A 25096-nucleotide genomic window follows, 5' to 3' on the forward strand; every position below is an offset into this window, starting at 1 on the left:
GTTGCTGCGTATACAAGATATAGAATAAGCATGAGTTGCTAAAATCAAACGCTGGAGAAACAAGTTTTTTTTTTTTTCATGAAGCGTCGCTGCTTGTTGACAAATAAGGAATGAAAATAAAAGGAAAATTTACGCCCAGGGAGGCTTACAAAAAGGGAAGAACAACTTTCCCCATATTATGGTAATTTTAACCTTTTATTTTTTTAAAATAAAAGGAGCTCCCAGAAATAGAAAACAGTTTGGATATTTCGCAATGGAACGCTCTAATAACGGACACAAACAGTGATTAAAAAGCAGACTATATTAACCATTGAACCACTATAAGAAAGGCATTCTCAACCGCTGGTTCAACTAGTGTCGAAAAAGTTGGACCAGTCTTCATTTTGACCTATTAACCTTTTCTAATTCAAAGAGAAAAATGGATAACAAATGAGCAAATATCGAAGCAAAAATTAAAATAATTAAAAATTAAATAATGATGCAATTTAGTGCATTTTTTTTCACTTTAAATGCCATCATGTTAGAATTAAGATTTAACAGCACAAAAGTGCAAATTAAATCAAGCACAAAAGTGCTTGAAGATTGGCAACACTGCAGTTAGCTCGCATTTGTAATTTGTTACGATTCGTTTATTTTTATCGTACTGTCAACTGCATTTTTTAACTAATTTTTATAATACTCTTGATTTTTTTTTTTCGGAAGGTTTGCTTTCTAACGTATTAAGCAAAATAAAAAATCCTCTCAACATTCATATACTGTTGTAAGCAAATTATAATAAACATTAACTTATTTTGTAGTTCTTAAAACCTAGTGTAAGTTTCTTGAAAAAACAAAAAGCATTGCTGCATGAAATTGTTTTCGGGAAGTTTGCCAGTACACAATACATACCAAAAAAGATATAGATCGCTAGGCTAGAAGATATATAACACTAATAATCATCTTTTCTGCAATAAGACCCATTACGGAGAATGACGCAGTCGAAAACGAAGCAATTTTGACGTTTTGATGGCGACCGTCATTTATTTATGGATCCAATCACTACCGATATTCCGAACCATGAAATCCAGTTGAAAATCTGTCTCCAAGAGCTAGCTTATGTTAATCTAGGTCAGTCTATGTTTCGGGAAGATATATAATACTAATAATCATCTTTTTCGCAATGAGACCCATTACGGCGAATGACGTAGTCGAAAACGAAGCAATTTTCACATTTTGATGGCGACCGTCATTTATTTATGGATCCAATCACTACCGATATTCCGAACCATGAAATCCAGTTGAAAATCTGTCTCCAAGAGCTAGCTTATGTTAATCTAGGTCAGTCTATGTTTCGGGAAGATATATAATACTAATAATCATCTTTTTCGCAATGAGACCCATTACGGCGAATGACGTAGTCGAAAACGAAGCAATTTTCACATTTTGATGGCGACCGTCATTTATTTATGGATCCAATCACTACCGATATTCCGAACCATGAAATCCAGTTGAAAATCTGTCTCCAAGAGCTAGCTTATGTTAATCTAGGTCAGTCTATGTTTCGGGAAGATATATAATACTAATAATCATCTTTTTCGCAATGAGACCCATTACGGCGAATGACGTAGTCGAAAACGAAGCAATTTTCACATTTTGATGGCGACCGTCATTTATTTATGGATCCAATCACTACCGATATTCCGAACCATGAAATCCAGTTGAAAATCTGTCTCCAAGAGCTAGCTTATGTTAATCTAGGTCAGTCTATGTTTCGGGAAGATATATAATACTAATAATCATCTTTTTCGCAATGAGACCCATTACGGCGAATGACGTAGTCGAAAACGAAGCAATTTTCACATTTTGATGGCGACCGTCATTTATTTATGGATCCAATCACTACCGATATTCCGAACCATGAAATCCAGTTGAAAATCTGTCTCCAAGAGCTAGCTTATGTTAATCTAGGTCAGTCTATGTTTCGGGAAGATATATAATACTAATAATCATCTTTTTCGCAATGAGACCCATTACGGCGAATGACGTAGTCGAAAACGAAGCAATTTTCACATTTTGATGGCGACCGTCATTTATTTATGGATCCAATCACTACCGATATTCCGAACCATGAAATCCAGTTGAAAATCTGTCTCCAAGAGCTAGCTTATGTTAATCTAGGTCAGTCTATGTTTCGGGAAGATATATAATACTAATAATCATCTTTTTCGCAATGAGACCCATTACGGCGAATGACGTAGTCGAAAACGAAGCAATTTTCACATTTTGATGGCGACCGTCATTTATTTATGGATCCAATCACTACCGATATTCCGAACCATGAAATCCAGTTGAAAATCTGTCTCCAAGAGCTAGCTTATGTTAATCTAGGTCAGTCTATGTTTCGGGAAGATATATAATACTAATAATCATCTTTTTCGCAATGAGACCCATTACGGCGAATGACGTAGTCGAAAACGAAGCAATTTTCACATTTTGATGGCGACCGTCATTTATTTATGGATCCAATCACTACCGATATTCCGAACCATGAAATCCAGTTGAAAATCTGTCTCCAAGAGCTAGCTTATGTTAATCTAGGTCAGTCTATGTTTCGGGAAGATATATAATACTAATAATCATCTTTTTCGCAATGAGACCCATTACGGCGAATGACGTAGTCGAAAACGAAGCAATTTTCACATTTTGATTTCGACCGTCATTTATTTATGGATCCAATCACTACCGATATTCCGAACCATGAAATCCAGTTGAAAATCTGTCTCCAAGAGCTAGCTTATGTTAATCTAGGTCAGTCTATGTTTCGGGAAGATATATAATACTAATAATCATCTTTTTCGCAATGAGACCCATTACGGCGAATGACGTAGTCGAAAACGAAGCAATTTTCACATTTTGATGGCGACCGTCATTTATTTATGGATCCAATCACTACCGATATTCCGAACCATGAAATCCAGTTGAAAATCTGTCTCCAAGAGCTAGCTTATGTTAATCTAGGTCAGTCTATGTTTCGGGAAGATATATAATACTAATAATCATCTTTTTCGCAATGAGACCCATTACGGCGAATGACGTAGTCGAAAACGAAGCAATTTTCACATTTTGATGGCGACCGTCATTTATTTATGGATCCAATCACTACCGATATTCCGAACCATGAAATCCAGTTGAAAATCTGTCTCCAAGAGCTAGCTTATGTTAATCTAGGTCAGTCTATGTTTCGGGAAGATATATAATACTAATAATCATCTTTTTCGCAATGAGACCCATTACGGCGAATGACGTAGTCGAAAACGAAGCAATTTTCACATTTTGATGGCGACCGTCATTTATTTATGGATCCAATCACTACCGATATTCCGAACCATGAAATCCAGTTCAAAATCTGTCTCCAAGAGCTGGCTTATGTTAATCTAGGTCAGTCTATGTTCCGGGAAGTGTGATCCATTAAGGGCGCACGTTTTTATTTCCTTTGATTGTTTAGTGTGCTTTGCCTGATAAGACGTAATGTGCTAATATTGCGCTGCTTTTGTTTACCTAGCCCAAGAATAATGCCGGCCCTATCAGCACACGCCTTCTGAATATCAGAAAAGACTGATAAAAATTCTGTTTGTCGTTGGGATAAAAACGGCACTCGTAGAAGGGAAAAGAAGCTTTTTCGGTTGACTGATAAAGAGAGAGAAATTGAAGTCAAGGCTAGCGAAAGTTTTTTGAATGTACATTGTACATAAGCTGCCAGTTGCTACATAATTTTAAATTCGTACTAATAAGAGCTATAATAAGCTCGTTTAAAACCAATGGAGCCTGATTTCTCCAGTATCGCTATTTTTATATAAATGCTCCGGTAATTCTTTCTTTCTAATTATTCATGTTTTCTTTTTTTGGGGGGGGGGGAGGGGGGGTTAAAATAATAATTTCAAGACAAGAAAATGTTTATAAAAACATAATCTTTCATTTGATTTAAAAATCATTTATTTCTTATCTTATTTAGATCAATAAATTCTTATTATCAAGATTTTTTCAGTAATCAACAATAATTTCTAAGAAAAATTTTTTGGTCAAGTTTTAATTTGAAATTTTTGAATCATCAAAAACAAACGAGGACAATAGTTTTACTAATGAAGTATTAGTGTAGATCGAATTCATTTTGATAGATTTGGACGTCAAAGTTACAAAATGTTGAAAGATTGCACATTAATTGGAAAATAAGTTGTCTAATTAATTTTAGCTATTCCAAAAGTTCACAAAATGGTAATTAATGACAAGCCAAATTAGACTTAAAATATTTTTGATTTTAATTTAATTGTAAATAAATTAAGGTTCTTGAAAATGTTCACATAAATATAATTTTGTAACGTAAAATGTTAATAATTTTTATCAATGAATTTAAGATATTAAAAGTTGATGAAGAATTTTACGAGTATCCGTTTTGACTTCAGAAATAAATGCATGTTACCAGTGAAGATCGGGTAAACTTTGAAACGCAAGCGTTATGTTTCGTTAGGTGGTTTCGGTGCACGGAAAGTATCACTAAAAAAATAAAAGTTACAGGATATCGGTTTCCAACTACACTATATATCCTTACTTAACTTGTGTTCAGTTTTGACGCAAGGTTAAAATGACTGTAAGAAAACCAAATTTACAAGATACCAGTTTTCAACTAAATCGGTATTTTACTTTAAGTATTAGTTTAAGCGCAAGTGTAGCATAACTGGAAGAAAACAAAGTTTACGGGAAATTGGGTTTCACCTAAATCGGTATTTTACTTTAAAATGTTATTTTCAGCGCAAGTGTACCAGGACTAGAAGGAAATAAAATTTACTGGACATCAGTTTTTTCCTGAATTGGTTTTTTATTTATGAGGATTAGCAGGAACGCCTCGATGAGATGTCACGGGAGGTCACTGCGACCTCCCCAAAACATGTCTTTATTCAGAAAATTTTATCTGACGATTCGGCTAGTTTGGAGACATTATTGCAACATTTCAATTTTTAAATGCTCAAATATCACCTTTCCATTGGATGTACGTAAGTTTGCATTTCTATGTTTTATTTTTCGGCTAAATTTGGAGTTCCATTTGGAAGTTTGAGAATTTCCACTCTCAAAAATTCAAATTCCTGTGCGCTCCTGAGGATTAGTTTCAGTGCACAGGAAAGATGACTGTAAAAAAACAAAACTTACAGAGTACCATTCTTCATCTCGGTAGCTATTTTACTTATGAGCCTGGTAACAGAAACAATATGCCATTAGTCGTAGATTCTTGAGAAAGTGTGCAGACTATTTCTCAGTTGATTAATAGTAAAAATCTGAAATTTGTAACGTAAAAAATCTTGAATTCCAGCGAACAAAGATTTGTATATATTTTCCGAGATATAATCCATCGTAACATGTGCTCGTATTTTTTAAATTTGGCATCTTCTCTTTTTAAGTATTTCTTTCAATTTGAGTATTTCCCCGAGTATTTATAAGTATTTCTTGGAGCCGATTTAGATTTTGCGACTAATCTAACGTCGGATAATCCGGCAGACTATTTTTGGATTTTTAATCTGCTCTGCAGACTACTGACGAAAATTCTGCTGTCGGTTTTATGAGCATTGAGTATTTGTCTGTTTATAAAGAAATTCAACAGTATTATCCAAGTACTAGTATATTTTGTTATTAGATTGATGAAAAAAAATACTAAGGCTGGCAATGAGGCAATTCAAAAAGCTTTGCCGGATTTTGTTTTCAATTAATTAATTAATCGTTTATCCTAAAATATGCAACGTTACTTTATCAAGTCTCATTAGCATGTAATTCACGATATATTCATTTTGTTAATAGATTAACAAATAAAATATTAAAGCTTCAATGTGGGGCTCGTCAATAACCTTATCAGGGAATGTTACCTTTAAATTAGAAATTTACTGCTGCGCCTAAAAAATACAACAAAAGTCTTTCAATTTTCGTTTTATATTTATGAATATGCATTATAATTATGAAACAGAGTGGAACCGATAGCGTGTTTGAATTGTTAAAACATCATGTGTTACTTGAGGCTTGTTTGATTTTCAAGGTTGTACGAATCTCGGCTGCTCCACTGATGATTTTCGAACTTTATTTTAAGGCCCAGAAAAAGAAAAGTAGGAACCCTTACAGCCGTTTAAGGAACAGAAATATTTATGAAGTAGTTATGTTTCGATTCAGTAGTAAGCAAAAAATAAAATAAAATAATAAATAAATAAACAAAAAAGAAAGAAAAGAAGGAAGTAAGAAAAAAAGGAACACAACATGTAAATTTAAGAACAGAAAAGAGGTGAGAAAGGGGGGGGGAAATTGGATTCGTCAATTCACCACAGCAAAATGTTATCGATTCATCTATTTTTTTTTCATTTATTTATTCTATTTATTAATTATTATTATTATGTGCGTTATTTTCTTATTTTTTTGAAACTAAACTATACTCTCTGTTGAAAATGAAATTTGGCTAATCGGTTAAATTTTGACTTGTGGAGCAGTTTTTGTGTCTCATTAAAAATATCTCAAAAATGAAATCAATTTTTGGACTAGTTACCCGTGATGCAGTTTGTTCGCTCAAGAATAACATCGTCCGTTCTCAAAAGAGAAATAAATTTGAAAATAGTTAAAATTCAACTACATTTCCCTTCTGAGTGATTCCTTAATTTTGAATCTATTGAACAGCATAGGAATTTTACCCCAAAGACAGAAAATCACCCACTCAAGAAAAAAAAGTTAAATTGAAATGCATCACAATACTTCATTGAGTTAGAAAATTAAGACAACATTTGAAAGTTTTCTGTAGAGAACAGGACTTTAATTTAACTAAGATCATTTCCAAGGACGGTTTCACTAGACGATGCTCATTGATAAATTGCTGTCCTAAGAAAAATTTGTTATCGACAAAGAAAAATGATTACCGTTTTCAAAAGAAACTTCTGAACGCAAACAATGGATTCTAAAAAAAAAACAACTAAGAAACCTGCTTCCGGCTACCCTATCGGAAGTCAATATTCGCGGAATGCTATCACTGGAACGTGGATTTTCGGAACTAATCGTCAGCTCAACGGAAAATCGACTTCAAATTACGCACCGGGTGCTTTCAACACACCCAGTTTCGACTCATTACCCGAACGTGATTATTTGTTCAGACACGACGTAAACGTCTGAAACCGTTCGTCATTTTTCATTTCACCCATTTTTTTGTTATTGAAACTTGCTATTCGTTTAGGGGAAAAAATACATCAGGTAATTCGTATCGATTTTGTGTTCCAGGGAAAAATGTGGGGTATTTTTTTTATCGCTTTTAATTTCATTTTGCGACGTGTTGTTATTTACGACGGGTTGACATATACGGTTGAACTCGCGTGTAGCGAGTCCTGATTTAACGTAAACCCGGATTTAGCGAGGAAATCAAATATTTGGTTGGTACAATCAGTAGCGTGTAACTAGGGGTTGACAGGAGTGGCTCAGCAGCCTTTGGGGCTGCATTTCAACTGTTAAAAAAAATAAAAAAAAATTAAGAGTTTTTTAATTATAGAATTTGAAAAATGCTTTAAAAAAATGAACAAAAAAACTCACAAAAAAAAAAAGAGCTAGAGACACATACATAACATCTACTGAGAAGGAACATTGGACATCATTAAAAACAATTCTAAAAAAGAAAACAAGAAAAAAAAATTACAATGCTGCTTCATATTCGCCAAATCAACTGATCAAAATGTTCCAAAAAAAAAAAAAAAGTTTTTTTGGAAGTCACAACGACCTCCGGTGACTTCTAATGTGGGTGACTCTGAGGAGGGGGCAGGCGCAATTTCTTTAGTTCGCCACTGGCGCTAGACCCCATAGTTACGCTACTGGGTACAATGTTAAGTCTATGGAAAAATAACTCGCATTTAATGAGCAAACCCCGCTTAGAGCGAGCAATATTTTTGCAGTTTACAAAACTTCTATTGACTTCTAGCTCAGCTGAGACTTTTTTTTCTGGTAAATTATTTTCAACATTCCAAAGTCGGTGATAAATCATAAATCCTGAGAACAAGCGAAGACAGCACTTTATTAGTTTGTGGAGTACAGAAACATTTAAAAATTACGTATGTGTATGATGTGTATTCCTCAAAAACAATGACATAAGAAAGAGACATTCAGACAGTTCAAAGCAAAGTTATTGCGAGGCTCTGAGAAGTTGAGCTTCGACTCCGACAATGTCTACCTCTGTTTCAGAAAACAGGGAGGGGTAATTGGTGCGCTAAGTTGAGTTGAGAAACTTTCTTAGTAGTTTTTCAAAAATATTCCAACTAAAATCCGAGCCAATAACGCGTCTATTTTTCACTAAACTCCCCTAAAGCAGGTAAACATAATCAAGGTCACAGCTCAACTAACCAAAGCTGCACTATAAGTAACCAACTTCTTTGGTACTGGACAGTGAAAAGACTGAGAAAAAAAAGGCTACTTTGATGAATTTTTATGATTTTTTTCATGAACTCATTTTTACGAAAACTTTGTTATAACGGGCAAAAATCGCGGTCCCTTTTCGCTCGTAATAACCGTGTTCGGCTATACTGTTTGCGAGTGTTGGGTGTGTTCCTGTACGGAGTTTTTATTCCCTCTTAGCACATAATCTCTTTTTATTCAGTTTCATTGTCCTATGTAATTTGAAAGATTTAATAAAACTCAGGACGTGTAACAAACTAGGGGTGTACCCAGGGGGAGGGTATATAGGGACATATCCACCATTGAAATGTAGATTTCTTTTGACAGCACAAATAGACTAATGCTAGCAATATCCATCTCCGAAATTCCACCAAATCCCCCAAATGATTTATTTCTTTATGTTTTCTGATTGCGCTACTGTTACAAACCTTGCTTATGGGTCATTCTCCCGAAAATGTAACTTTTGAACCCAATTATTTTTCAATTTCGAAACCTTTTGTTTCCTTTTTTTAATTCTTACATGTAAGTGTTACCTACTAGAAGTAACCAGAAACAATGGCCCAGCTACGTTCCAATTGTTTCACTCCATAAATAAAAAAATTAAAAAATGCCTTGTTCATGGAAATAAAAAAAGAAAAAAATATATATTAATTTGAATTTTTGGCATCTTGAATTCAAATTATGTTTTTCGCAATCACGAGCATGTGTATGAATGCGCGTGTGTGTTTGTGTAGGCGCATGTGTGTGGGTGCATGTGTGTGTATGTATGCATGTGTGTGCGTGTTGTGTACGCAGTTCTGTGTGTGTGTATGTAGGCAAATGTGTTTGTGTCAGTGTGCAGGCATGATTGTATGTATGTGTGTGTAGGAGTGTGTTTGTGTCTGTGCGCAGGCATGAGTGTGTGTATGTGTGTGTAGGCGTGTGTGCGTGTGTGTGTGTAGGATATGGACGCAACTTGGAGACGGTTTTCGCGAGAGGAGCAGCATCGTGAGGCCGGTCGACGCGACGGTGGTGCTGGCAGAGGGAGGCGGAGGGAAAATAAAATCATAGGATTTCAAAACAGTCAAATGAGAACAATAAGCAATCGTAATTGCTCAAAAAACTTTAAATATTTAAAAATCGAGGTCAATTTAATATCAAAGTAGTCATTTTGTTAGTTGTGCAAACAATCAGCTATTTTAATGATTAGTGGGAACATAATATTAACCTCTCTTAATTAAAGTATGGATTAATTAGTAGTTTCAAATGTATGTAAAAAATAGCATTTAGTAAATTTGAGGATATACTGGCAATTCATAGTTTTGGTAGAATGCTTATTATTGATGTATTTCCCGCAGTTATTTTCACAGCAGAAATAATAGCATTGATAAGGTCTGCCACTGAGGTGAGATTCACGGAGTTGAGGATCTTTCCATTAATATAGGCCTAATAGATACATTTTTCAAGGGAATTTTTTTTTCCTTCGTTGCCACAATCTGCACATGTTAAGCATATGAAAACATGTTCACTTCTTTTTATACATTAATTTACATCCCTGAAATTCAAGTTCACGGAGGTGATAAATCACAATAAGCAAACTTAGTTTTTAAAACAAAATCTATCTTCTTGTTTTTCGAAAAAAATCTCACAACTTCAACTACGGCTGAAAATAAAAAAAAGGGGGCTTCCTTGTATCATGAAAAATAAAATTCGATGTCATTACTTCCACGTGTTAATGAGGAATGGCATTTTGTGTTTAGGTAACAAAAGTGAGAATTTATTGTGTGACATAGCTCCTTATCCTTCTAAAACGAACTAAAACACAATATTAAAAAATCAAATATACTTAAACAACTATTATTTGAGACACTTGTGAAAGGAATAATCAATAAATAAGAATGTACTTTTAATTAGACAAGTTATTAAGCAACAAAAACAGTCACACAAGGTTTGTGACATGCCACGGAGATGAGAATTCACATGTTATGAACCAAAAATATATTAAAATAAAAAATATCATTAAAAATTGGTGGCAGGTTTAAATAGATATATTTTTGATGAAATTAAAAATCATTGTTAAAGGACTTGTTCCTTCAAGTTTTTACTGTAAAAGGCGTGTGACAGAAAAGTTACAATTTTTGAAGAATGACTCATATGCACGTTGTGCGTATTCTTGCTTTTCTTCGAACTTTTCATACTTTATTAATTACATAATTGCAGTATGCGACACGCTTTCATTAATTTGATGACTCAGGACGCGTCGACATAGTAAATTTTCGCTTTTCACCGAATGATTCATACCCTGATGTAAGAACCTTTTTTTCACGAAGGATGAAACGTAATGAATAATTTTATTATGCTCCAGACGTGTCGAAAAATTACTGCCCTCTATGGCTGTTGTAGTTCTTTCTCAGAATTTTCATTCCGTTGTAGCCAAGCCACAAACTTGGTACCCGTGGACATACCCCATTTATGGGCGCAGTGTGTATTCTTGTGTTACGTAAACTATGAAACCTTCAAAAAAATTTCATAAATGAAGGGTATAATTTCAATTTGAAATCAGGCGCATCCCAATGGGATGTTTCTGCGACCTCCCAAAAAATTCTTTCTTCGGCTAATTTTGTCTGGCGATTCGGAAAAATTTGGAGTTCTATTCGGCAAAATTTATCATCATTCGGCGAAATTTGGAGTTTTATTCGGCAAAATTATCATCGTTCGGTGAAATTTGGAGTTGTATTCAAGAAAATTATCATCAATCGGCGAAATTTGGAGTTCCGTACGGGATGATTTGAAGTTCCATTCGGAAAACTACCATCATTCGGAAAAAATTTGGAATTAAATTCGGCTAAATGAGTATTTCCGCTCACCCAAAAATTTAGAATCTGGGAGCCGTTGCTTTTTGAGATAAGATGCTTCCGAAGATCCGTTTCAGAGTCATCATGAACTCGATTATTTGTTTTTTCATTCATCAACCAATAACTATTTTCTCATGTATATGATTGAAGGAAGTTGTTCATGACTTGACTCGAAATGCATCAATAGAAGGATTTTCTCATACCACATGAGTGTCATGTCTATTCACACTTTCCACGAGTCAACTTCTTTACATTCAAAAATATCCATTCTATGTTGTCTTATAGAACTTTCCATGAATGAAAGCTATGGAATAACTGACAGCAAAATAGAGCGTTTCTGCAGATTGATACCTAAGTATTGAGTATGGTTTTCCTCTTAACAAACTGTCAAATGAAGAGAAAAAAACAAGTTTGTGAGAAGCTCTTGCCTTTTATTGCAGCGAAATGCAAAGCAGGAGCTTATTGAATGAATTTGTTGTGTATTTCAGAATGCTGTTTTTCAGGTTTCGGTTTTTACTTTGTCGTGCTTTTTTTCTGTCCAGTTGAAATAATTTCACTCACTCTTTTGAAGGAGGATGCTCCATGGTCTTAATAGCTAGATAACTTGAGAACAGTAAAAAAATTATACTGCGACTTGCAATGAAGTTGCATTCACGCATTTAAATTTTAGCAGGACCTTGCATATCCGGCTTCCGGTTCATCCGGATAAAATTTGTAGAGTTAAAAAAGTTTTCTATTCCCACAAATAATAATTTTGCATCATGAGAGCAGACGTACAAAAGTGCGCCAAATATTTCCTTTTTATTTTGATTAAATGTACAGCTCCTGCACAGATCACGCATCAAATTATAGCAATCTAACAGGCATCAAAACGTATTTGGAGCGCAAGTTCAAAAGCACTAAAACTGAACTATTAGTGGTAAAGTGTTTGACACAATAGTATAAATGAAAAAGTGTGGATGGTGTGAATCAATCCAATGAAATTTTGTTATAAAGCATTTTTTACTTCCTTTTACAAAGTAATGAAAGAATTGTATTCGCGAAAAAAATTTCACTCAAAAATCGACCTTAATTTCCATTTTGCTCACCCTCAAATGAAGGTTTTTTTTTCCGACCATAACATGAGCGAGCAAATGAACATAGCAAATTGGCGAGAAGTTCATCATCCATTATTTGCAAATATACAGGCGAACCAAATGACCTTTTAACTTTCTACTACGGGCAAAGCCGTGCGGGTACCGCCAGTGTAAAATGTATGAAAATATACTGCGACTCGTAATAAAATGTAGTTAATGCAATCTGAAGTGCGAACTTTTAGTTTTAAAACTAAGTTATCTGAGAAAAGCATAACAACCTTGCAATAAAATATCAGCTAAAAAAAAAAACACTAAATGCAAATTTTCAAAAAATACCAGACACGTAAATTCAGTAAATTACCGCCCTTTAGCCAGGGCTAAAGCAGAAATACATGAAATACGCCGGAAGCTCAGTCATTTCCAACCGAGGACTGCAGTTTCGTGCTTATTAGCACTCATCAGCCCGGCATAGGAAAGTGACTGAGCTGGAGATTGATGGCAAGGCATGGTATATTCAGTAAATTACCGCCCTTTAGAGTTGAGCCCTCGAGTTGAACCGAACCATTGCTTCGGTCACTCGGCTGGTCTGTGCTAATTCTACATTAGCTACCAGTTTGTTTGGCCCTCTTGGCTTCCATAAGAGGTTTTCCATCTCCAGCTCAGTCACTTTCCTATGCCGGGCTGATGAGTGCTAATAAGCACGAAACTGCAGTCCTCGGCTGGAATTGATTGAGCTGGCGGTGTATTTCATGTACCAGACACGTGTTTTACAACAGAAGAAAAGGTGTGAGCTTACATAACACGTGTTTTACAACAGAAGAAAAGGTGTGAGTTTATATGAATTAATTAAATGTAAAGTAATCCGACAAAAGAAATCGCACCGTCCTCCTTTGAAAAGGGGATTTCTTGAAGCCCCAAAACACGTTTCTAGAAATTTTTGCCAAAATGTACTTTAACGTTGTTTCTCTTACCATTTAAATCAGATAAACTCAGAAAGGTGTATCGTTCTTTTTTTTTTTTTTTCAAATTTAATAGATACTTTAAATGCACGATTTGTGAACAAGTAAACATGACAAAATATCCAAATGACATTAAATAAATAATGAATAATTTAATACAAATTAGCATCTGATCGCTAGACTTTATTCGACTAGTTCATTCTTACGCGCAAAAAGAAAGAGGACTTCAAAAATTACGAACAAAATCCAAAATGCTTAAATAATAATTTTTGAGCTTTAGTGTCCATTTCTTTTCTTGTACGGGAAGTCAGAAGCGACTAACAGATATTAAAGGGCAATTGCATCGTTTTGTCATTAACTTAATAAACACTCTTTTACCAAAGTAAGACAAAACAACGTTAGAAGAAGCACAAATTTGTAAATTACAGCAGACAAGTGTTTCGGCGTTACAGGGAACGCCTTTTTCAATGCAAAAAATAATGAGCTTATGGATGAAAAGACATCCGACAAAAGCCAAGAGCAGATAAGCATGCAGCTTAAAAGATAAAAACAGCGGATTAGCCAAACACCAATGACAAAGTTATAAACCGATCAGGAACCAATAGGAATGCAAGCAAAGGCCAAGAGCTTTCTCTTAGGTACAAACCCAGAAAGAAAGAATTCAATTGGACAAAGATTAAGCCGAAGCTTAAACAAAAAGAAAAGAAATTGTCAGTAACCGTGAACCGTTGCTTGCATTCCTATTGGTTCCTGATCGGTTTATAACTTTGTCATTGGTGTTTGTCTAATCCGCTGTTTTTATCTTTTAAGCTGCATGCTTATCTGTTCTTGGCTTCTGTCGGATGTCTTTTCATCCATAAGCTCATTATTTTTTGCATTGAAAAATGCGTTCCCTGTAACGCCGAAACACGTGTCTGCTGTAATTTACAAATTTGTGCTTTTTTGTCTTACTTTACTGTTCAGCACAAAGGTATTTATTTATCTTACTCTTTTACCACTTTGCATTAAAATTGCGTTTAAGGGGTTACAATACCTCAAAAATGATCAAATGATGAAAAAAAAATTTATTGCTTATTTCAAAACTAAAAATCGGTCCAAACACAGGGAAAAAGTTTCATTGCTTTAGTTCAAATATTTAAAAAGTTATGAGTAGTTTTAGGCCATGCTCGCTATGCGTTCTTAGGCAAAAGAAAAACTTTAAATTGATTTTTCTCGATGATGGTTTTTTTTTTTTTTTTTTTTTTTTGTGTGTTTTCACGTCATAAGAATCCCTAAGGCTTTTTTTCTATTAAAGATACAGCTTTAAAGTAATACTTTTTGCAATTGGGATAGCATATTTAACAAAATTGTGCATGAGATAAGCATTTACGTATAAATTACTAAAATGTTTAGAGCATGTTAAACCTTTAAAAACCATTTTTTTTCAAAAATTACGATTTTTACATAATTAATCACAGGAAATGTTCTAATAAACTCATAAGCAAATGAATGCACAGATTTTTAGAGATGATTATTGTGATCGTTTAGCAAAAAGTTTTTTTAATATTAGTTTAAAAACAAAAAAGCCTTAGGGATTTTAAAAAATTGACATTTTCTTAAATTTTTTGAATTTAAAAAAAGTAGGGGCAATATTTTAAAATTTTAAAAAGAAATTATTGATTACGAAACAAGTAATTATGTTATGATTTCAAAGAAAAATAAAATTTACTTAAATTTAAAAAAAAAAAATGTTTGAAAGGGGTACTGTGACTCTTAATATCATCTTTCGATTCATTCTTCTTTTGAAATTCAGAAAAATTGCCTAAAAAATTATTTTCAGAAACTAAATAAAACACTACTTGGAAATAAAATAAGCCTTATTTCTCAACTTCACTGAAATGCTTTGTTTCATAAGCTGCAGATTACCTTTGTTTTGGAAAATAAATGAAACTCTTACTTTCCAATTTAGCGAGAAAATGTTTAGAAATTAAATAAAATATTTATTTTTAGAGTTGTGAATAAAATATGCGTCTAAAATGTTGCTTGTTTTAGCAGAAATCTAATACGGTGTTCCTAGAAATGAAAAATTGATCTTGGTAAGTGGATGAAACTTCTTCTTATAAACTATTTAAAGCATGCTTCTAAGAAACAAGTTTAAAAATAAAATAAAAGTCATAATTTTTTTTTCAAAAGTCAAATAAGATATTTGAGCATATACAAATCCTTTCTTGCGGTTCACGGTTATTGACATTTTCTTTTTGTTTAAGCTTTGGCTTAATCTTTGTCCAGTTGAATTCTTTCTTTCTGGGTTTACTGTACCTCAGAGAAAGCTCTTGGCCTTTGCTTGCATTCTTATTGGTTCCTTATCGGTTTATAATTTTCTCATTGGTGTTTGGCTAATCCGCTATTTTTATCTTTCAATCTGCAGGCTTATCTGTTCTTGGCTTTTGTCGGATGTCTTTTCATCCATAAGCTCATTACTTTTTGCATTAAAAAAGGCGTTCCCTGTAACGCCGAAACACGTGTCTGCTGTAATTGGCAATTTGTGCTGTTTTAACGTTGTTTTTTCATACTTTACAATTCAGCACAAAAGTATTTATTTATCTTACATGGAACATAGTTCATAGAATTTAAATTCCCTTAAACATAAATAACGCTGCTTTTAGCTGAGTGAGTTATTTTTCTTGGATTTTTTCTTAAATTAAATTGGACATTTCGTTTGAACTAAATAAGAAACTAAATACTCAATTCTTCTCAGAAATTAAAAAACGTTATTTTAAAATGAATAAAAAAACTAATTAATATCTAAATGAATACCTTTGTGCCAAAAAATATTCATTAAGTCATCAAAAACGTTAAAAATCCACAAATTCGCAAAACATTGCAAAAAACGGCGGATACAATTTAGGTTTTTTTTTTCTCTTTTCTTTTACAATCTATAGAACTTTCAACCGTTAAAAAGTGTGGCTACAAATAAAAGAAAATACAAGAAAGAAAAATTTAACTAGATTTTTGAGGCCTTGCCAACATTTGAAACAATGGGACTAAAAGGAATACCAGCTTAATGCATCCGATGTAAGTCATTAAATTTACCAAAACAAAGAGTTTACTACTTTTAAAGCTTTTAACTCCTCATCACAAGAATTTTTAGGCGCTTCAAATATGGTCTAGAAGAAGTCAAATCGTTATATTAACAGTTTCACCACCTTTGTCAGCTCTGGTAACAAACAAATCGGAATTAGAAATTAAATTATTCACACAACGACTGACTGCATTAATAAAAACGGGTACAGCAATTATTAAAAACATGATGTAACTCTCGCTACACCGCACCTCGTTATATCGCTCGTTCGGATCTATCGTACTTTTCCGTTGTCTTCCGAAAAATTAAAAGGAAACTGATCAAATGAGCTAAAAAATGACGGAAAATAGAAAAAACAACGTAATTATACAACAACTGTTGCTCTGTTTACGTCGTTTTAATAAATAAAACTGCTTTACATTTGAGATCACTGAAATACATATCTTGCATCTCTCAAGAAAAGGAGTCTTTTTTCTTTTAAATAAATGAACTAATTTGCTGCTTTCTAATCGTCTAAATCCACTTCAGCTTGAACCTCTGCTTTAATTTCATATTTCATCAAAGATCAATGAACTAATTTCAAGTTATTTTTCTTTCTTAAAAGAACAATTTTATACATTTTTTAAGTCCTTTAGTTTGCATTGAGAAATTCATATGGATGGATGGATATATATATATATATATATATATATATATATATATATATATATATATATATATGTCTTCAACCTGGGTTTCATGGAACCCTGAAACTCCCTATAACTTTCACAGGGGTTCCGCAAGAAGAGCCAAATTTTTGATAAAATTTTCATCTTAAAAAAGATTTTTTAAAAGTGGATTGTTTGTAAAATTGAGAAAAAATAAAATTTTCATAGATTAAATAGGTTATTCCTGACGTAAAAACAATTTTCATGAATATCAAGTCTTAGTTTGCAAGAAAGTTCAGTTCCTGCACTTCTTTAATAGCTGCAGAGTTTTCACACTCCTTTTGTCAGAAACTAAGCCCTCCCCCCCCCCCCAGAAAAAAAATTACAGCCATGTCCTAAACAAATTTTTAATAAGTTGTTTATTGAAATATTGTTGATTTTGTTTATTATTCATAATCAATATTTTAGAAAAAAAAAATAGCTGACTAACATTCATAATATTACTAAGCAGTTTTTATTGGTATAGAATCAAGATGAAATAATAATTTGTAAATTTTACTAGGATAAAGTTTGAACATTTTAGTTTTTCTGATCTTTGACGGAGTTCTTCAAGAAAACTTTTACATCAAATGGTTCCTCTATGTCAAAAAGTTTGAAAACCCTTAAAGGTAACAGGGGTGCCCGCAGGGGGGCGGGGAGATTATGGCGCAAGTTGCGCCATCCGATTTTTGGGGAGGGGAGGAGGGGGGATTTTTTAAACTTTTTAAATTTTTTATTGATGCATTTTTAGCTAAAATTATTTAGTTTATTTTATTTTATTCTGTTTATATTTTATTTATTTAGTTTGTGTGTATGTGTATATGTGGTATGTCATTTGCGTAGCACACAACTTTACTAATAAAATAATAATAGTAATTAAAAATAAATAAATAAATAAATTAAAATATTTTTAAAAATTAAACGAAAAAAGGGAGCTAAAAAACAGCAAAGGGAAAGAAGGTCGGAGAAAAATTTGGGGGATGGGGGGAATGGACGGGCACTCCTGCCAGGCAATAGCTAAATCACGTGTCTCTCCAAAGAAATGTTCATCCAATTTGCTTTTACTTATTCTGATGTCACGCAGGATAGTGTTTTGTCGCATTTTAACATCAAAAAACAGTTGGGCATTATGAGTATCTTCTTCTTATCAGGGTTCCTCTCTACGAAGAGGAAATATTTTTCTCCGGTGGCGTTTCGACACAGACAGATGCTGATCGACAGTGAATCGGGAGCTCTAATGATTTCTGCGTGAATGAATCATCAGCATGCGATCTGGAAGCTGCTGCTCAGCGAATGAGTCACGTGACCGGAATGTTCCCCGGCCGCGATAAACAAATAGAATAGTCAAAAACAAGAGACGGTGTTGAACGCTTTGACCCTCCTACAAAGCATCGACCACAAAACAGAAAATTTGGAGAAGAGTTTTTGAACAAGAATCGTTATATTCGAGAAAAAATGGAGATATTTTTTCCCAGCGACAGATTACAAAGACTGCAGTAGATAAAACAAAGAGATAAAATAATGATAAGACAATGGTAACAAAAAAAAAGTAACAACAAACATCCTAAAAATCATACAAGCCCACAATGTATATGTAAATTTCGGGCACTGTCAAAAATAGAAAATTGTTCGATTTTCTCGGCTTCTGCTGAATTTTCCAGTAAACATTAAATCATTCATGCATTTAGGATACCAACAACAAATTGAAGAATAAAAAAATATTTTAATAGTCTTTCATCGTAAATAACTAAAACAAATTGTAAATTTCTGAAATTAGGTGCCTACTTATGTGTTCAATGGTTTTATGGAGTTTCGATCTTACGTTCACGAAGACATACGCAATTCTTCTAAAAATACCAATTTCATTCGACGGTATTTGTGATATAACAAGGGGAGTGTTCGGCTCATATCCCCCTCCTCCTCCCCATGCCATTAAGTCCAAAAATATATATGGCTCTCCCTCGGAAAATTTTCGAAATGTATGCCCTAAAATTGCCGTTTCAAATTATCTTTGGTGAAACTTGGGAAGACCGTGGGAGTCGGAGGTTTTCTTCTAGGAAGAGTCAGTAACCCCTCCCTGCCCCCCTCTAACTACACCCATGCTCACTACCAAAAGCGTTTTAGAAGAACTCAAGGATAGCCCCACACATTTTGTAACGTCTCTCGGAAATGGCCAACACTGCCGCATGGATGCTATCCTTGAGCTCTTCTAACGCTTTTGGTGGTGGGAGTACAAAAAGAAGGTCATTAATGTGCCTCTAAAGCTCTTCCAGAACAAATGAACATCACTCCCATATTGTAACACACACTGGAAAAAAACGCATTTTTCGTTTTGCAGCCATTTTAAAAATACTGTGCTCGTTTACCACCTGGTTAAACAATTCCAGATCTCGATGGGTTAGTTGTTAATTTAATTGGACTCCTCATCGTTGTACGTGCAATACTCTTCAATGTACAGCGTTTTGAAAACGAATGAATCATTTGTAGCAAACATTGAGAAGAGATAAAATAGAGGGAATAAAGACTTTCAAACCAAGACCTCAAGTCACGTGACAGATTTTAAAGCAAAGCATTGGAAGAAATCAGGTTTCTTCCGCTCGTTTCATGCAAAACGTACCAACCATTTGTCATTTTTGAGTCACGTGACTTGGAGTCTTTGGGTCAGCTTTTGATAAGCCAATGATTGGACTTCCTCCCTCCATTTTAATTCCTTCTCTAAGGTAGCAACCCTCTATAGTAATCTCATATTTGTACTACCGCCTCTAAGAAAATTTAAAAAAAAATTGTTGGAACAATATGCACAGTAAGGGAAACATAATTTTTTGTGTGATGCGTTTTCAAATTATTTTATGTGTAACAGCACTTTCTACTTTCCATTCTACTTGATAGTAATATAAATTATTTAGATAAAAATATAACGATTATAAGATCAAAATGACCAAAACTGTTATTTTAATCCTATTACAATTCCTGCTTGATAGTAATATCAATTGTTTAGACAAAAAAATTACGAGTATAGGAGTAAATTATCTAAAACTTATTTTACACACAGACTCCATAATTGAAAATTTTCGGAGTTTTTTTTCGTATTGGGGATCTCATTGTTAATGTGTGCTCTATACACTGTTAAAACTGCAGGTTGTATTTGGCACTTTTTAGAGTGAAACGTTGTTACACCAGCGGTATTTCCTTATGAGTGCCACTTGGCACTCTATAGCACCTCTAAAGGTGCAATGGGTGGAAAAATGACACCCTTAATTGGCTGTCTCTTGTGCTTTAACGTTTCACAAAAAAAAAAAAAAAAAAAAAAAAACACATAAGTAGCACTTAGGTGATGTGATATCGCTCTTGGAGATATCGTTCTTGGGGAGAAGAGGGTTCGCCACCGTTGCTGTGAATTTTATACCGCAATTTGATAATCTTATTTATAGAGGAAACAGAAATCCGTCGGAAATAAACAAGAATACGAATGCTGCTGTGGGCAGGTAAACAGAAGTATCTGCAGAAAGAATTTTTCGAGAAATTTGAAGAAACGCTTTATGGATTTAATAATAACAACAGATAAATGTTGGAAATATGCGGGGGGGTTTTCCCGCGCTTTTTTTCCTGCGAAAACCAAATAAGCAAGTTTGCACAGTAAAGGTAACGTACAATAGATGACAAATATGCAAAAAATAAAAAATTGCAATTACTGCCCTTTACATGCCCACGGCAGAATAGAAGAATTGAATAAAGAAAAATATTCATTAAATGTTTATTTTCTTAAAACAATGTTTTTTGGCAAGAAAAAATATCTTTTTTCGAAAACTGTTGCAAAAAAGAGTGACATTTTTCCTGCTTAATAAATGCGCAGTTTTAACCAAAACGTGAGTCGTATAAAATAATTTTAGATTGATTTAGAAAGATAAATGCATGTTAAACGAACACAGTATTTTCCCCCAAAAAAGGATTTGTTTTAAAACTCAATGCCGTGGTTGAAATATTAAGTACAAGTACGGTACAGAATTAAAAAATTAGATATTTTTATTGTAGAAATATTTTGAGTGTTTTATCTAAAATGAGTAATGTTAAAAATATTGACATGGGGTTTCTGAATCGTAAACTTACTTTCTTATCTTATCTAATTTTCAGAGCTATGGTGCCATTCTTTAAAAACGACTTATTTCTGTTTACTGTCAAGTAAAAACTATTCATTTTCTGTTCTTTACTAATAATAAAGCTGAAAGTCTTTCTGTCTGTCAGGATCTCTCTCTGTCCGGATCTCTGTCTGTCAGGATCTTTGTGACGCGCATAGTGCCTAGACCGTTCGGCTGATTTTCATGAAATTTGGCACAAAGTTAGTTTGTAGCACGGGGGTGTGCACCTCGAAGCGATTTTTCGAAAATTCGATGTGGTTCTTTTTCTGTTCCAATTTTAAGAACAAAATTATCATAAGATGGACGAGTAAATTACGAAATTATCATAACGTGGAACCGTAACATGGGCACTAGCCAATTGACGAAATACGAAATTATCATAACGTGGAACCGTAACATGGGTACAAGTCAATTGGCGAGAAAATTCACCATACATTGTTTGTAAATGTACAGGCGAACCAAAAGACCTTTTAATTTTTCTATTACGGGCAAAGCCGTGCGGGTACCACTAGTAATAAATATAGCGCCGCCATCTGCTTTAAGGATCTTCAATGCCAGTGGTGCCCAGCCTACGACTCGCAGGCCCCAGCCGGTCAGCGAAGCTGACCCATGTGGCCAGTTGTTTTGTCCGGTGTTACAAATCAGAAAGCACGATCAGTGACAATGTCACAAATTTGGAGCCAAATATTCAGTGATTGGTCTTTGAAAAACATGAACTTAATGAAATAAGCATCAAAGCATAAGGAAATAAGCATTTAACAACGAATTAATTTTCTTTCCTTTTCCATATTTTCCCATGTTATTTAGAGAAAAATGAAATATTTTGAAATACCATTCGGTGTTTTGGCTAGCGAAAATGATTTTTATATGAGGTACTCCTCTTGAAAAAAGTTGGGGGCACCACTGTTTTATGAGGTTCAAGTTCAGACGTGGAGTTGAAAATGTATTTCGATTCACTCCATTTTACTAATTATAAATTCATGAATAGCATTTCTGAGAAAATTCACCTACAGAGAAGGTGAAAGAATAGGTATCAGTTACCAACACTCTCACAGTTAAATATGTTTCATCTCGCTCCCGGATAACCATCTCTCTATCCATCGGCTTCTTTAAATTCAGACTTGAAGAGCACGCTATAAAACCTCTACCTCTGGTTTTCAGCCAATGCTGAGTAATACTATAGGGCATTAACAGCGCTTCTATGCAATAATTATTTTAATATCATGAATAAAAAGCTAAATTTTCTAGCGGTCTTACAGTTTCTAAATTGAAACGTTTTGGAAAATCGTGATAAAATCGAGATTTTTTTTTTTTTTTTTTGAATTGCAGATAACAGATGTTATGGTTTTGTGGGTATTCTTTACATCGCAAGCTGAAATTTTGCACATTACAACTTCCCATTCAGAGATACCCCAATTTCTTACAAAGTTTATAATGGAAGAGAATACAGCAAAAACGAGCGTTTTTTTTAGAAATGTTCAGTCAAGTTCATATTCTGTTCAACAAAAATCATTTCATCGTATGGTGCAAAAAGAAGACAGCACCAGTCGCAGTTTCGATTGAAAGAAAAATTGTACAAGGCAAATATAATTCATGACATTAATACATTCAAATTTCAAAACTTTATTTTCAATGTCTCAAGACCAGAGCTATGGAGTCGGAGCAAAAATGATCTACTCCGACTCGGGATTTTCAGAGCCTTCGACTCCGACACTTCTACCCCAAAATCAGCCTGACTCCGAATCCGCAAAGAGCAACACACAAAGGGGCGAAAACCCCAAAAAGAGCTTTAAAATGTCCCCCCCCCCCCTCTCTATGTTAGACCAATTGAGGATTAATAAATTTGCACAGGCCTATTTCTTATGCAATCAGAACTGGAATTTTAGATCCCTTCGTCCACTACAAAGCTGAAAGGAGCCTTTAGAAAGTTGAAGAACCATGAGTGCGGGAATTTACAAAAATTGCTTTTAAGCAGTCTATATTTTTTTTTCCTATTAAAGGCTCTCTAATTTATATTTATATTAAATTATTTTATAATAATATTTAAGTTCTCTCGTGTCCAACGATAGTAATAGGACGAAAAAAATGAGTAATCGAATACTCAATCCAAAATCTGTTTTGATCATCACCGAAAACTAGGGAATTCAAGGTTATATTTTTCGAAACACTCGACAAAAAAAAATGTACTCTTTGAAATTAATATTAATTAGTCATCAAGGGTCTGTAGATAGACCCTGAAAAGCAGTTAGCTGCATAAACCTGCAAACTTTGGACCCTGAACCCAAATAAATTTGAAAAAAATCGTTAATTACTGTCTGTGTAAACAAACGAGAGAGGTTTAAAAACATATTTCAGCGCTTTTTGCCGTTTTCGCGCCACTGTACGGCAGAGTGGGAAAATGATCAACTCCGACTCTTGAAGTTTTAAGCTTTCGACTCACGACTCCGACTCCTTTACTCCAAAATGAGTCCCACCCCAACTCCATAGCCCTGCACAAAAGCATAAAAAATGAAGTTGACTCCGTTTTGTTGCAAACCATTCAATTTCTCAAATCATTGTACCGATCAATGATCTAGTACCAAGCATTTTTTCTTTTAAATACCCGTTCAATAATAAAATAGATGCACATGGCGAACAAAAAACAGAAATAGTGACTCACCACCATGCTCCAGAAAATGTCTTTTCTCCCTTTCCCACTCTTCAGCGAATCCAAACAACTCTTGAAAAACTCTTGACCGTTTCTGCAACAGAAACTTGAAGAATAAAAAAAATCGTTTGACTCCTCTTCCGATTGCAAACAAGTATCACGTGCCGGGGGAGGCGCTGTTTGTTTATTTTCTTCTGGCTTCGCGGGGGAGAGAGAGAGAGAGCCTCGTCTTGGCGACCACATGCAGTAGAGATCGAATTCTCTTGTGATCCGCAGAACGCGGCTCGATAAATGAGTTGGCGCACAGTTGGCGGGATGGTTGGCGACGGTTTTTTTCTGCCTTGCACGTGCTGTGAAGATGCAGAAGGATGAAAGCTTTGCGTGGGGATGGTGTCGAGTGGATAATTCCGATTCTCCTCTTTTTTTTTGCGAGTTTCGTCACCTCGTCGCAAATCTTTTTGTTTACGCTGTCGGAAAAATATGTTGGGAATCTTAATGGGGTTTGCAAATGTCTGTAGAAAAATCATACTTTTTTAAAAAGTTACATACGTTATGTTTTATACATAATATGTTTGAGCTGTGCAGGGAAGTTCTCTTAAGTTGATGAAATATTGACCGTTTTCGCAAAAGAGAAAAGTAATATTGAGATTAGTGTTTCTCTATGGGAAACTAACGAATTGACCACACTAAGGATGGCGTCATTGAAGTCTATATTTAAAAAACATCGTTGTTCTTTTTTCGATGTTTGTACTATTGTTGTAGAGGAGTTTGTGTTTTTAAATTATCGATGTTTTATAAATAAGTAAAACGACATCAAGTGAGAATTGATGATTATAATAAGTGGGAAATGATGAAAGTTATAACATTTCAAAACGATTGTAAAATCCGTTTATTTGAGAAAAAAAAATCATGAGGTATTTTTCAATTTAAAAAAAGCAAACGTCGCCGTTCTCGAATACAATCTTCGTCTTTGCAGATCTTGAATAGAAAGTACGCAGACCGCCAAATAATTATAATTTGAGGAAAAATTTATCAAAAGGGAACATATCAACTTTTTAAAAAGCCACGTTTTTTTGGCATTTTCTATCTTTCAGGTGGTCTTAATCAAACCCCCTAGAAATCCAAGCCTAACAAATCCTAGTTTATTGAAGGGTAAAGTTGGGCTTTTCAATCAAAAGGTAACAAATCCGTTCTCTACATTTTTTTGCAGATCGTGGCAAACAAAAGGGAACAGATCCCTATTGAATCTGTTGAACGAAAACTGTTT

General features: G+C 34.1%; 1 protein-coding gene across 3 annotated transcripts in view; it reads right to left on the reverse strand.

Moving 5' to 3' along the window:
- The window catches only part of LOC129227044 (ceramide phosphoethanolamine synthase-like), a 183349-nt gene that overhangs the window by 32802 nt on the left and 125451 nt on the right, over positions 1-25096 (reverse strand). Inside the window, exon 1 of one of the 3 annotated variants that reach the window (XM_054861682.1) lies at positions 23842-24057. The exons of the other annotated variants lie outside the window; for them this stretch is intronic. The gene's annotated coding sequence lies outside the window, so the exon portion shown is untranslated. Of the gene's footprint in view, positions 1-23841; positions 24058-25096 lie in introns of those variants that run through there. 3 annotated transcript variants of the gene reach the window in all.

Source organism: Uloborus diversus, chromosome 7 (genome assembly GCF_026930045.1).
Source record: "Uloborus diversus isolate 005 chromosome 7, Udiv.v.3.1, whole genome shotgun sequence".
Lineage (NCBI taxonomy): Eukaryota > Metazoa > Arthropoda > Arachnida > Araneae > Uloboridae > Uloborus > Uloborus diversus.